The sequence below is a fragment of the Melanerpes formicivorus genome, unplaced genomic scaffold (assembly GCF_026170545.1).
Source record: "Melanerpes formicivorus ecotype bairdi unplaced genomic scaffold, bMelFor1.0.p_v2 SCAF_7, whole genome shotgun sequence".
NCBI classification, from domain to species: domain Eukaryota; kingdom Metazoa; phylum Chordata; class Aves; order Piciformes; family Picidae; genus Melanerpes; species Melanerpes formicivorus.
In genome coordinates, this window is record NW_027142359.1 from 22,419,319 (window position 1) to 22,433,309 (window position 13,991).

Genomic DNA, 13,991 nt, shown 5'->3' on the forward strand with positions numbered 1-13,991 from the left:
GTTGTAACAAAAGATGAGAAGGCAGAGGTACTTAACACCTTCTTTGCTTCAAATTTTAATAGCAAGATAGGTTGTCTTCTGGACAACTGGCCTCCAGAGCTGGCAGATGGAGCCAGGAAGCAGTATAGTTCCCCTGTGATTCAGGAGGAAGTAGTTAGAGACCTCCTTTGCCACTTGGATCCCCACAAGTCCATGGGACCAGACGGGATCCATCCTAGGGTGCTGGCAGATGAGCTGTCCAAGCCACTATCCATCGTTTTTCAGCAGTCCTGGCTCACTGGAGAGGTCCCAGATGACTGGAAGCTGGCCAACATGATGCCCATCCACAAGAAGGGTCAGTTGGACGAGCCAGGGAATTACAGACCTGTCAGCCTGACCTCAGTACCAGACAAGATTATGGAACAGGTCATCTTGAGTGCAATCACACAGCACTTACAGGATGGCCAAGGGATCAGGCCCAGCCAGCATGGATTCAGTGTGGACCTTGAGTCCTTTCTCCAGTTCTGGACCCCTCAGTTTAGGAAAGATGTTGAGTTGCTGGAACAGGTCCAGAGAAGGGCAACAAAGCTGGGGAGGGGTTTGGAGCACAGCCCTGTGAGGAGAGGATGAGGGAGCTGGAGTTGCTTAGCCTTGAGAAGAGGAGGCTCAAGGGAGACCTTATTGCTCTCTACAACTACCTGAAGGAAGGTTGTAGCCAGGTGGGGGTTGGTCTCTTCTCCCAGGCAAACAGCACCAGAACAAGAGGACACAGTCTCAGGCTGCACCAGGGGAGGTTTAGGCTGGATGTTAGGAAGAAGTTCTTCATAGAAAGAGTGATTGGCCATTGGAATGGGCTGACCAGGGAGGTGGTGGAGTCACCATCCCTGGAGGTGTTTAGGAAGAGACTGGATGAGGTGCTTGGTGCCATGGTTTAGTTGATTAGATAGTGTTGGATGATAGGTTGGACTCAATGATCTCAAAGGTCTTTTCCAACCTGGTTAATTCTATTCTATTCTATTCTATTCTATTCTATTCTATTCTATTCTATTCTATTCTATTCTATTCTATTCTATTCTATTCTATTCTATTCTATTCTATTCTATTCCGTCCCATCCCATCCCATCCCATCCCATCCCATCCCATCCCATCCCATCCCATCCCATCCCATTCATGACAAGTTAGCAGTGGAAAACAATTAACTGGTACAATCTGGCTCCAGAATAAGTGACCCAGAAAAACCTTGCATTCAAAACTACCATTTGAGCCTTCCATGAAGTGTGTACACATGTTCTTGCTGTTCTCATTTTGCTCTGGCAGTGTTCGAGGCCAGGCTGGATGAGGCCTTGAGCAGCCAAGTCAAGTTGAGAGGCATCCCTGCCCATGGTGGGAAGGTTGGACATGTTCTCTAAGGTCCTTTCCAACCTAAGCCAAGTGCTGCCTGTATAATGATTCTCTGCATCCATGTGATGTTGTTCCAGAAGGCTGGAGAAGCAAATGATGTAGAGGAATTATAGAATCATAGAATTGTTTTGGTTGGAAAAGACCTTAATGGCATTGACTCCAACCATTCTCTAACCCTACCAAGTCTGGTGCTAGCCCATGTGCCCCAGCATCACATCTGTGTATCATTTAAGCACCTCCAGAGACTGGGATTCAACCATCACCTTGCTGGGGAGCCTGTTCCAGTGTTTGAGAACCCTTTCAGTGAAGAAGTTTCTTCTAATGTCCAATCTAAACCTCCCCCCAGTGTGACTTGAAGTCGTTACCTCTTGTTGTATCACTTGTTACCTCACTCCAGCCTCCTTTGAGGGAATTGTAGAGAGCAATGAGGTCTCCCCGCAGCCTCCTTCTCTCCAGACTAAACAATCTCAGTTCCCTCAGACACAAGACCTGTTCTCCAGACCTTTCACTGGTTTTGTTGCACTTCTCTGGCCCCTCTTCAGGACATAAATTCTTTAAGTGAATGACGAGATGGCCTCGAGATAACCTAGACCTGAAATGACTGAGAAGTACATTAGAGAACTGCAACCAAGAATATGGCAGATAGTCAGCTGCCACTAATAGAACAAAGATAGCCTGATATGATTGGGTTTGAGCTATTTAAGATCGTTAATAAGTAATTAACCCATGAAGTGACTGTAACAGACATCATTTTAATCAAGATTGAATTATTAACTTGCCAGGCGCGTGCTGGAATTTATCAGTGCCCAGCCAGGACAAAGCCCCTTGGCTGCCACGTTCATTAAAGATCCTCCATGCTCAGGGAACACTCCTAAAAGATGTCCCCCGTATCAGATTTGCCAGTCAACGCTCTTCTCCTCGCTGCCACTCAAAGGCCACCTCCCCAGTTTTACATTCAATTTGTCTTTTGCCAAAAAGCTGCTAATTTCATGCTACTTTAGCCCTGCAGCAGCCAGCCTGTTGCTAAGCAACCTCCAAAATACCAAAGGGGCCACGGTCTAGCTGCTTTTCTGCAGCCCATCCTTATTCTTATTTATTTACTTTACATCTTAGTTATTTATATAGCTAAACAGATTGCTTCCGTAAGATGGAAGCAGAGCTGCAAGCCTCTGAGCTTCAAGCCTCTGAGCTGCATCAGGGTGCTTTTACTTGGGCGGTGTTTGTCTTTACTCCAGCACCATCCTCTCCCCTGTTTCTACTCTTCATCAGCTGAACAAACTCCTCGTGATGTTTGTTGAGCTGGAGTGGCATCTAGGAGTGCACTGGGATTGTATTTTAAAGGCTTAGCCAGCCACAGACTGCTGTACCCAGTGTGAGATAGCAGCTGGGAGCATGTTTGGTCCCAGTGGTCCTTGATGGAAGAGAAAAAGGGTCAGAACAAAGATGGCTTTGAGCCATTTCTCTGCTTACTTTATTTCTGGCTGCTTTAACTTCAGCTGTGTCTTATGTTCCGGGCTTCCTGTGGCCCAACCAGACCTGCAACGAGTGAAAAGATGATTATGCCTCACCTGCCCAGCAGTGCAGGGGAAAGCCCTGCTGCAGAGGCAGTTCTGCAGGACAAACTGCATTTTTGTGGGGTGGGGTTGGGATCCCAGCCAGGGCACTGATTGGCCTTATATCAGCCAGAGGAGCAGGTTGCTGGTGGAATGTTTGGTGTGTAGATAAACTGGTAGAGCTTTTGGCTCCATGTGGACAGAGGAGGGTAGCAGACGAGTAAGGAAGCTGTCACGGTGCCATTTGTTCAGACATGCTCCTAAAATGGTGGGAGGTGAAAGTGGTTTGTGTGCACTGCTACATTCTGTGCCACCCAGAGAGCCTCCTTGTTAAATAAAAAAATACAACTTGAATTGCTTTGGACAAGCAGAAAAGCACTAAGCAGATCTACTGCAGGAGGGCCTGGCTGTGTTCGTTTTGGAAGCGTTGGTCACACCAGCATCAGTGTTGGACTGTGGTGATCACTTTGATGGAAGAACTGCCACACTCTTCACTAAAGGCTTCAGAAACAATGTGGATGCTCTTACAAGCTCCAGTATGTTGCACCTTTACTCCAACACAATACTGTAGCTTGAGAAAGAGGAGGATGAATTCTGTAGAGATTTATTTGGAACAAACAAGGACAAACTTGGGTTTTCCCCCTTTTTATATGTTTTTGTTTCAGCAAGCAGAGACAATACTCACTGCAGCAGGCCACCCAAAGAAGTGGATGCCTCACCATTGGAAGTGTTCAAAGGCAGGTTGAATGGGGCTTTGACCAACCTGATCTAGTGAAAAATGTCCCTGCCCATGGCAGGGGGCAGGGTGGATTTGATAATCTTTGAAGGTCCGTTCCAACCCAAACTGTTCTGTGAGTCTGTGATTAAGGGGCAAGTGGATCTTGAAATCTGGATGCAGCTTGGAGCTGCTGCAGAATTCAACACTCCCAGCACCCAGCAGTGAAGAACCCAAGAAGGCTTCCATACTATATTTCTTCCACAGCTCTCCTGCCTGCCTCAGGTGGCTACTTACTGGCAGCTTCTTTGCTTGTCTATTGTAGCTTTCATCATAGGCTTCTTTCTGGTAGAAAAAGCTTTTTTTCTACTTTGATGATCTGACCTTCTCTGGAGAAGGATCAAGAGAAGCACGTGAATGCTTGTTTTTGTACATGAAGTCCTGCAGAATAGGGGTTGGGCACAAGGCTGAATGCAATTTGTTTTCCATCAAAGTGAGATGAGGAAGGTGATGGTTTATGTCCAAATTGAGTTTTCTCCCTTATTTGCTTTAAGGATTCAATTATGCATCTGGAAAACTAACCTGTTTCTGGGAGCGGTTCGGTGCGCTCATTCTGTGTTCTCATCTTGAACTGTCGGTCTTCTTGTTACTTATTTGCTTGTCTGTCACTGGGATGTCCCCTTTTAATGTACATGCTGATTGTCAATGCTCTGCTGACCTGCAGCTCCCTGTGGTTTTTTAATATAGCTGAGATTTCACAATCCAGGCTGTGCTGTTTGTGCTGGCATGTACCTTTTGGTGCTGTTCTTCACGCAGAGCTCAGAAAACAGGTGCTCAGGCAAGTATTTAAGGTATCTCAAGTATTTTCTCAGCTGAGCTGTGAACAAAACTCGTGAGGCTAGAACAGCTCAAATGCCCAGGGATAACTTTTACTGCCCTGTGAGGTTGTTTCAGGTATGTTTAAAAAGACTGAGTTGACAGACCTAATTTTATTAATTGAAGATAGGAAGGGATAAGAATCTTTCAGCTGGGAAGATGCCAAGTGTTTTAGGGAAACACCTATGATGGTGAACACCTTGAATTACACCCAGAAGCAGGCAAGTGGCTGGTGCATGTGGGGATCTCTGAGTTTCTCATGATTCTTTCCACCTGATGTACTCAGATTTGCTCTTGAACTTTCAGAGCTCTGGCAAAATATGGGGCTGTCTGCAACACTGGGGAAGGAGAAAGTATACCTGAGCTGAGGAGGTAGCTCTACAGCCTTCTCACTACTGGTGCTGCTGCCTCTCGTTCTGCCTGAGTTGGTATTGTGCCCAGGCAGCTAGCTGTCTACACCCTGAAGTCTCAGAAAGATCTGAGAAGACCACAAGAATGCAAACAATACCGATAATGTGAGCACAGATTGTACATTTCTAATAGATCAAAAAAAATTATGTGAGCATAAAAAGCCAGCATTGCCCAACTAAATAACCAGAGTGTTTCGTCAGTGTACTGCAGATAAGAGATGGCCAAAAACACTGGGATACCAAGCTAAGGTGCTCCATCTGTAGCTTCTCTTGCTGATGCTAGGAGAAAAGAAAAAATCTGACTGAGATGTTTCTGGTCTTTCTCAATGTCATGCTCCTGAGTAGTGTTAAGCAACAGGAACCTATCCTTTTTTCTTTTTTTTTAAACTAGAGCAGAGTAGGTTTAGGTTGGACACTAGCAGGAAGTTCTTTACAGTGACCTTGGTGAAATACTAGAACAGGTTGCCCAGAGATGTGGTTGAGGCCTTGTTCCTGGGGACATTCGTGGTCAAACTTGGTGGGGCCCTGAGCAACCTGACCTAGTTGGAGATGTCCCTACTCACTGCAGCAGGGTTGGACCTTTGAGGATCCCTTCCAACCCAAGGCATTCTATGATTCTGATTCTGTTGTGTTTTGTTTCCCCAAGATGGTTCAATAGAGATCCCATCCATCTCAGTAGTGTCAATAGTGTACAACATCAGGGGTATGGCGTGTGTCACAAGAATCACCAGTGTGCCTCATTCATTTTGCTCCCTCAAAAACTGAGGGAAGCGCTCTTATGTGCTGCTAAATCAATTGCCAGTCCCAGGCAACTCTTCCAGTTGCAGGAGTGTTGCCAAGTCCATGTTTAGTTCTCCAGGTTACTGCGGAGTTCTGCAGTGAGACATTCGTAGATGATACTGTGTGGCATTCGAAGAGGCAACCATTATATGGCTGAGAAAGGTGATCAGTCTGTCACTGCTTTGAAGAGTAACTCATTTTAGAGAGTAATTAGAAACTGAGCTATTCTCTCACATATGCAGCAAGAAGGATGTCTATAACCTCTCAAACCATTATGTAGGTCACCTGGATTTGCATCCCATGTAATATCCATATGGAGACAGATAACAGTTTTCTTTTTTCCCTGTCAGTTATTTATTATAAATTGGTTTATTTCCCTTCATTTTCAGATCAGCATCTTGTTTACACCATCAGATGAAATGTTGCAGTTTTCTATTGTTGTGGGCACAAGAACCCCCAGGGTTTATAATTGCAGTCTCCAAATGAGTGAACCAAAGCAGGCACTGATTTCCCCACTGTTCATTTCAGCTGCAAACACAGGTTGCAATGGGATCGATGGAATCCGTCCTGAGTTGTGATGGATGATGGGCTGAAACTGCTGCCTTAGCATCCATAACCAACACCAAAACCCAGAGAAGCAAAGGCCTGCTATCTCTTACTCTTGCCTTTCCCCCATTTTTTACATGGTTTGCTCATCTAGCTTCAATCTGTTCCCCCTCATCCTGTCACTCCAAGCCCTTGTAAAAAAGTCGTTTCCCAGCTTTCTTGTAGGCCCCTACAGGTACTGGAAGGCTGCTATAAGGTCTCCCCAGAGCCTTCTCTTCTCCAGGCTGAACAGCCCAAATTCCCTCAGCCTGTCCACACAGGAGAGGTGCTCCAGCCCTCTGATCATCTTCGTAGCCTCCTCTGGACCCACTCCAGCAGTTCCATGTCCTTCTTGAGCTGGATGCAGTACTCCAGGTCCAAGTACCCCAGTCAAAGTACTCACAGTACTCCAAGTTCAAATAAAAGACTGGGAATAAGACAGATGTGGAGGTTTAGAAGAATATATGGAAATACCTCTGGTTCCCAAAGTAATATCTCATTATTATGTAGAGAGCTCTTTGATAACTTGTGGGAGAACCTGCCTTCTCTCCCCTCCACACATACCATTGGAGCTCTTACAGTAAGCTTATTAACAGTCAAATCAAGGCAGGTTAATCTTCAAATCATATGTAAATACAGCAGCTTTTCTCATTGTGGGATATTGAAGCATTAAACGTTGATGCAGATTTTCACAGCGGGAGACTAGATGAGCACAGTTAAGCACTGCAATAGTTTTGTCTCCCAAATCATCTTCTGAGAACAGAATTTCCTTCTCCCTGTGCTCTATGGTGATGAATGAGGATTTAGCAGTGAAGGATTATGTGAAGCTTAGATTAGTGGATGCTCCTGGCAGTCTTCTAACAGCTGATCAGCTTGCAGGGTCCTGAGCTGCTTTCCTACCCTGGAGCTGACCTGTACAAATTCCAGGGGAATTTGTCCCGGGGAACACTGAGACTTAGCTGCCTTTGTCTTTCCTAGCAGACAGATCTCATGTGAAATACTTTCCCTAGCAGATTGCTGTTCATCATCTTTGGTATAAATACACACAAGCAAGCCCTGTTTTCTGGGCTTTTTTTGGCTGCATTCAGTCCTTTGACCTGCAAGTTAATGTCTTCCTTTTTAACTCCATCACTGTGGGACACAGCACTCTCCTGGAAAGTATCAGTAGTTTGTTCTTTTAATGTATAATGCATGAAAAAAAATCTCATTTCGGAGTCTTCAAGCATGCCTCAGTCTAGACTGCATCTCACAGTCCAGCTGTCTGACTTCTGTACCTCAGCTGCCAAGATGCTTAAACTGGTCTGTCTGGTTTTGTCCAGTTTAGCAGACACCGTGTGCCATTTCCTGCTCACCCACATCACTTCAGTCTTAATTACTCTTTATCTCATCTTTACAAGAAGTCCTACCCTGGATTTACTTTTTGTTTTGGGAATGTGCCATAACTATTGTGCTGTTTACACACAGAAATGTCACAGCTTTTCCATGAGGCTTCTGTCAGGAGATCCACATGGGAGACAGGGAACAGGTTGCCCAGGAAGGTGGTAGGAGCCTCATCCCTGGAAGTTTTAAGACCAGGCTGAATGGGGCTCTGAGTAACCTGATCTAGTGTGAGGTGTCCCTGCCCATGTCAGGGGGGTTGGCCACAGACCTTTCCAGGGCTTTGTTATCATGCACCAGGGGTACCAGCACAGCAGCCCTTGCCTCATCATTGAACAGCAGTATACACTATGGTGGTCTTGTGCATGGCCAGCTCCAATGTGTTTGATGGACAGAGTATCTGCTGTGGTCCTGCCTTATTTCTTTCTTTTATTTAGCTACAAGGACTTCTCATAGTGCCTGGCTCTCCAGGTTTTCCTTCTTTCTTCTTTATTTCTTGTCCCATGCTATAGGTGCACAGAGACCATCAGTAAAGACACTAAAATCTGATGACCTTCAGGCAGGTCATGTTGGAGACCATGTTATTGCACTCTCCCTGTGCAGCATGGCTAGTTCCTAAGACACTTAAGATCACTCTGGAGAAAGCTTGACAGACAGCATTGTAATAACAGCTGTAATAACACTTGGCTGGTTTGCATTTTTCATTAATTTTGCCTTTATTAGTCTTCCTCTGAGAGGTAGATAAGGGAAGGGAAGAAAAACATGGAGAGATACAGCTACTTTGGGAAAGAAAGTCAGGTGTGCATTTAGAATGAGCAGCGCTGAGTCTTGCACCCAGTTCTGAGTCTTTTCATGTGATACATGTCACTAATTTTAATGTGCTGCCTGATGTTAATTACCATCTCTTGCTTGGTGATTGTATGCTGTAGATGAAAAGCCAGCAGACCATGGGTGAAGGTAGTGACACAGATCCATACTTGCTGTGTGGTTACTGTTTGTATGAACCCTGAACTAGCTCTGTGACTCTGATTGAGCTTTTGCTTGATAACATTTGGCTCTGCTGCCTTAGCTTGCAGGCTATTTGGGTGAAATCCCTGAACTGAGCTATCCTGAAACCAGGGCAGAAATCCATATAAAGAATTGCAAGTGCAAAGCATTCCTATACAACTGCTGTGCTGGTTTGATTGGAGAATATGCTCCACCCCATTGTTTTTCTTGTCAGTACCAGTTGAAGTGGTAAATGCAACAAGTTTAAAATAAATTTCACAGGTAGTGTTGGGTTAGGATCAGTTTCTTATGGAACCTAGCTATGAATGTCATTTGCATGCTCTCAGTGGCACACAAACACTATTCAGTTGCTGGATAGCCCCAGGGAATCTGCATCAGAGACATTCACAATGTCAAACCGTCCTTAACCTTTGTCCCCTCAGCAGCCCCAGGGACCTGTTTATGCTGATGAGACCTGGAGGACAGGGATTTAGGAGACAGTGGCAGGTGTAGGAAGGTCCCTGGGACCTGGCCCTACTCACAAACTGCAGCCACTTCTGTCAGTTGTGGCGTTGTTTGTGGGTGTCTGCCATCACTGCACTGGGAGGAGATTCAAAATGGGTCCCCAAAAAGCAGGAGTGAAAAAAGAAGCAGGTGGCAGAAGCCTACTGCTTTTCAGAAAACCATTAAGAAGTTCCTGCCTTTTCTTGCTGTTTTCCACATGGGTGTCCCCAGTGCAAACTAATGTGGCCTTACTCAGAGTGCACTAGGCTGAAGTAGCTGTTGGGATGTTGTGAAGCTCACCAGTGCCACCACTTGCCTTTGCACACAGGGGGAAAATTAAGTCCCCTGTTCCGCTAAAGTAAAAGGATAAGGAAAGAGAAAGCCCCCACTGGAGACCCCAGCACAAGAACATGGATCTGTTGGTGAGGGTCCAGAGGAGGGCCACAAAGATGATCAGAGAACATCTCCTACAAGAACAGGCTGAGGGGGTTGGGTCTGTTTAGCCTGAGGAAGAGAAGGCTCTGGGGAGACCGTAGAGCAGCCTTAGAGCAGTACCTAAATGGGGCCTAAAGGAAAGCTGGGGAAGGACTTTGTATAAGGGCCTGTGGTGATAGGACAAGGGGCAGATTAAGATTGGACATTAAGATGTTCTTCACTGTGAGGTTGGTGAGACGCTGGAACATGTTGCCCAGAGAAGTTGTGGACACCTTATCCCTGGAAGTGTTTAAGACCAGGCTGGATGAGGCTTTGAGCAACCTGGCCTGTTGGGAGGTGTCCCCTAAATATGCTGCAAAATCTGTTTGTTTTTTTTTACCAGCCAAAGGCTAGCATTTCCAGAATCTCCCAGTAAGATTTAGTATTCCTTTTACTTGGTAGCAATGCTGGGGTGCCTGAATTCTCCCTTGTTCTTCCACCCCACCACCACCTCAGTTCATGAAGCAAGGTATTTCAGCCAGACAGTTGACATCTGAAGGAAACTCTTGCTGAAGAGAGGAAATAACTTCTCATGCCTCTGTAAAGTGATAGTGGCAGTGTGGAAAAGAAATATGAAATCATAAATTTTAAACAGTGAATTTAATTAATTAAAAATCAAAAGAGAGTAATGAGTTAATTTAAAAGGCTGCAACATAATCTGGAAGGGACTGAGCTGAATAATAATGAGTGTGTACCTGTAGGCTGGCATTCCAGCTACGCTGCTCTTCAGTCTGTTTCATGTTCTGCGAGATCAAAATGGGTGGATTTGGTTTAGGCAGCTTCATGCCCTCCTTTAGCTGTAGTTTCCAGTTAATGTGAAACCTGAAATGAAGTGCAGGCTTGACCCAAACTCTTTACAGTTGCAGGCATTACTGTCTGCTTGAGAAACGAACAAATGCTCAGAATGACAAACTGCTGGAGCAAAGAATATCAAACTGCTGGCATGGATTCAGGGGAGGCCATGAAGGTGATCTGAGGGCTGGAGCACCTCCCCTGTGGGGACAGGCTGAGAGAGTTAGAGCTGTTCAGCCTGGAGAAGAAAAGGCTCCAGGCAGACTTTAGAGCAGCCTTGCAGTACCCAAAGCGGGCTACAAGAAAGCTGGGGAGGGACTTTTTACAAGGGCTTGTAGTGATAGGCTGAGGGGGAATGGATTGAAGCTTGAGGAGGGCAGATTTAGACTGGAGATTAGGAAGAAATTCTTTGCAGTGAGAGTGGTGAGACACTGGAACAGTTTGCCCTGGGAGGTGGTGCATGCCCCCTCCCTGGATCTGCTGAAGGCCAGGATGGATGAGGCCTTGAGCAACCTGGTCTAATGGGAGGTGGCCCTGCCCATGGCAGGGAGTTTGGAACTAGATGATCTTTAAGATGATCATCCAACCCAAAACCATTCTATGAATCTGTGAAACACAATTAATGAAGAATATGTGTTTAAACATCCAGAGAGTGACCTTCCAGAGGTTGGGGAGCTATTGGCTGGCCTGCTATTTCACCCTTTCTGATTTTAGGAGTGAGGCTAATAAACAATTGTACTGCTTTCCATGAGCTTTAAAAACCATCTAGGAACTCTGTGGAAGAAAATCCTTACACAGCAGTTGTTGCAGAGGAGCAGGATTATCTGTTTGGGTGGCACCCAGCTGATCTGGGGAGGTGAGAGGGGAGTTGGGCTATTTTCTGCTACATTCATTTTTCATCCAGAGAAGTGCTGAGTACATCTGTAAGGATTCCTCCTGATTTTGCAGTGATTTTGCTGGTGAGGCTTTCTCCTAAGACTGAAGGAGACCAGGCTAATAGCACAGCCTAATCTTATAAATATATATATATATATATATATATATATATATAAAATCTAATAAGTGTGGTTCATCAGAATTCTGTAGCACAAATTAATACAACTTTTCAGGCTCCAGTGCAAATACATGAGGTTATGTTTCAGGAGGTGAGACACCAACTTTCTGGAGTGTTTTATGCTCAGATATGGCCTGAAAGAGTGCTGGGGGGAGGGTTAGGTCGATTTTAGGAAAAATTTCTTTCCTGAAAGAGTGGTCAGACATTGAAACAGGCTGCCCATGGAGATAGTGGAGTCACCATCCATGGAGGTGTTCAAGAAACATGTGGACATGGCACTTTGGGACATGGTTTAATGGCCATGGTGCTATTGGGTTGATGGTGGAACTTGATGATCTTAGAGGTCTTTTCCAACTAATACAATTCTGTGATTCTATTATTTGAGCTAACAGTAAATAATTCAAGACACAGAACTGGTTGACATCAGTTGAAGGCTCAGAAGTCTTCACTTTCCCTGTGGTGGGCTTCCCTGAGGGGGAGCATGTGCCAGCATGGCTGGTTTATGAGGAACTCCTCTGCCTCAGCAATTCCAGCCATGCTGACCTCTGCACGGCTGGGAGAGAAGCAGTCAGTCTTTGCTGGCTTCCATCTGCAAAAATGAATTTACATCTTGCCTGATCTCAGACCTGGAGAACACAGTGTGGTTGCAAGTGGGGAGGGTTTACCCATGGAAGTACATATGCTAAAGCACATCAGGCCCAGATTTTTCCACACATTTGGAGGATTATTTTAGGAGGAACCCAGGTGCATACACCCACTTCTTGAGAGAGGAGGGGGGGCAAAAGAGGCCATGTTATTTGATATTTTAAATAATGAAAATAAAACTTAGAGGAGCAGTCATTGAGCTATAGATCAGCCTCAGCATGGCAGCTGCTTTTCCCAAATGGTTTGGTGCATTCCTGTGAGCAGTGGCTGAGGTTCAGGGCTCACTCTGAATCCAAAAACACATCTAAAGGTGTTTATGTTGTGATGTCTAAAACAAGAACAGGTCTGTGAATAAAACCACAGCCTTCTCAAGGGCTGCATTGGCAGAGCAGAAAATGCTTCACTCATTCACAGAATTCCAGAATCACAGAATGTTAGGGGTTGGAAAGGGCCTCCAGAGATTATTAAGTCCAGCCCCCCTGCCAAGGCCGGTCCACCTAAAGAAGGCCACATATCCAGGAATGGGATTTGAATGTCTTTGGAGATGGAGACTCCACTACCCCTCTGGGCAGCCCGTTCCAGTGCTATTTCACCCTTAAAGACGTTCCTCCTCATATCCCTCACCTGTGTGAGGGAAGCATCAGTGTCGATGGGGGGTTTGGATGGTGCTGCAGGTGGCTGAGCGTGCAGATGGAAGACCTGGGCTGTCTGCTGAGCTCAGATGGTCGGCAGGCCCTTTGTGCATGAGCAGCGAATATAACTCTGCTTTGGGATTCATGCTGCTTGACTTGTACCCAGGTGTTTCTCACTCGATGGTTGTGCTCAAAACAGTTCTTGCAGGTAAGAAGCTGTGAAAAGAGCAGTGAAAAGAGGGTGATACTTACCGTTATTGTTTCCCATTTGGGGTGAAAAAAAAGCCTGTGAATTTACTTTGGAGGCTGCCAAATGCCATTCCAAGTGCTCTGAAAGGAGTTTTATGTTTCCTTATCTGAAGGGTGCTGTGATCTCCCCAGCTTCATTAATAGATGAAAAGCAAGTCACAAAAAAACCCGCCTCTCCGTTTCAGAAGCTGGTGGTAGGAAGGGAGTGCTTAGCAAGGAGCTGCACATACCTCACATACGTAAGGCTTTCCAGTCTATCAGAAGATCCTATCCCTGTCAGATAGCAGCAAGACATTCCTGGGGGTGGAGTGAGAGTGAATTTATCTTGGGAGAGAGCAGCATTTTGCTTTGCTAAGCTGCTGGTTTGCTCAATTCGGGAATTTTCCATTCACCTCTCTTTTCCACCAGCATATAAATCTCAACAACTATAATTAGGGCTACTTTAAATAGTTAACAGTTTTCTGCAGCTCACCTGTCCTTCTGCTGGCTCTCCTCTGTCATCCTGCCTGCTGCTTCAAAAATTCCTGCTTTAGAGGTATGCTCTCAAAACTGTCGTGGAGGGGGCTGAGTTCCTGTTCCTTCAGGAAGGCTGCTGCAAGGTAGATGAGTGGTGTTAGACTGAGAAGAGTGTTGTGCTTTCAAGATATAGGAAGCTGCTCTGCATGGGTTTTATTGTCTTTGGATAGATTGTTCATCACTTCAACCCTCAAAAACCCTGTCTGAGGGAAGGTCTGTGCTGAAATGCTGTGGTGTGGCCAGAGAAGGTGGTGAAGGGCATCTTTCTATTTATCTTTTCCTTCCTGGTTCCTCTGGAATGCTGCTGCTGCTGCTGTGTCTGGGTGGATGTGTTTGCTTTAGTCAGTCTAATTACACAGATTTGGTTTAATTGTCTTGATACTTAGGATTTTGTGGGCTGATGCAGGGTATAGAACAGCCTGTTAACACAGATGTAAAATACAGGTTCGTTGGGATTTGTGG

The 13,991-nt window shown here is 45.6% G+C and overlaps 1 protein-coding gene across 7 annotated transcripts in view; it reads left to right on the top strand.

Annotated features, from left to right (window-relative positions):
* RABGAP1L (RAB GTPase activating protein 1 like) overlaps positions 1 to 13,991 on the top strand; it is a 310,408-nt gene that overhangs the window by 263,457 nt on the left and 32,960 nt on the right. Inside the window, exon 1 of one of the 7 annotated variants that reach the window (XM_068141364.1) lies at positions 13,334 to 13,548. The exons of the other annotated variants lie outside the window; for them this stretch is intronic. The gene's annotated coding sequence lies outside the window, so the exon portion shown is untranslated. Of the gene's footprint in view, positions 1 to 13,333; positions 13,549 to 13,991 lie in introns of those variants that run through there. 7 annotated transcript variants of the gene reach the window in all.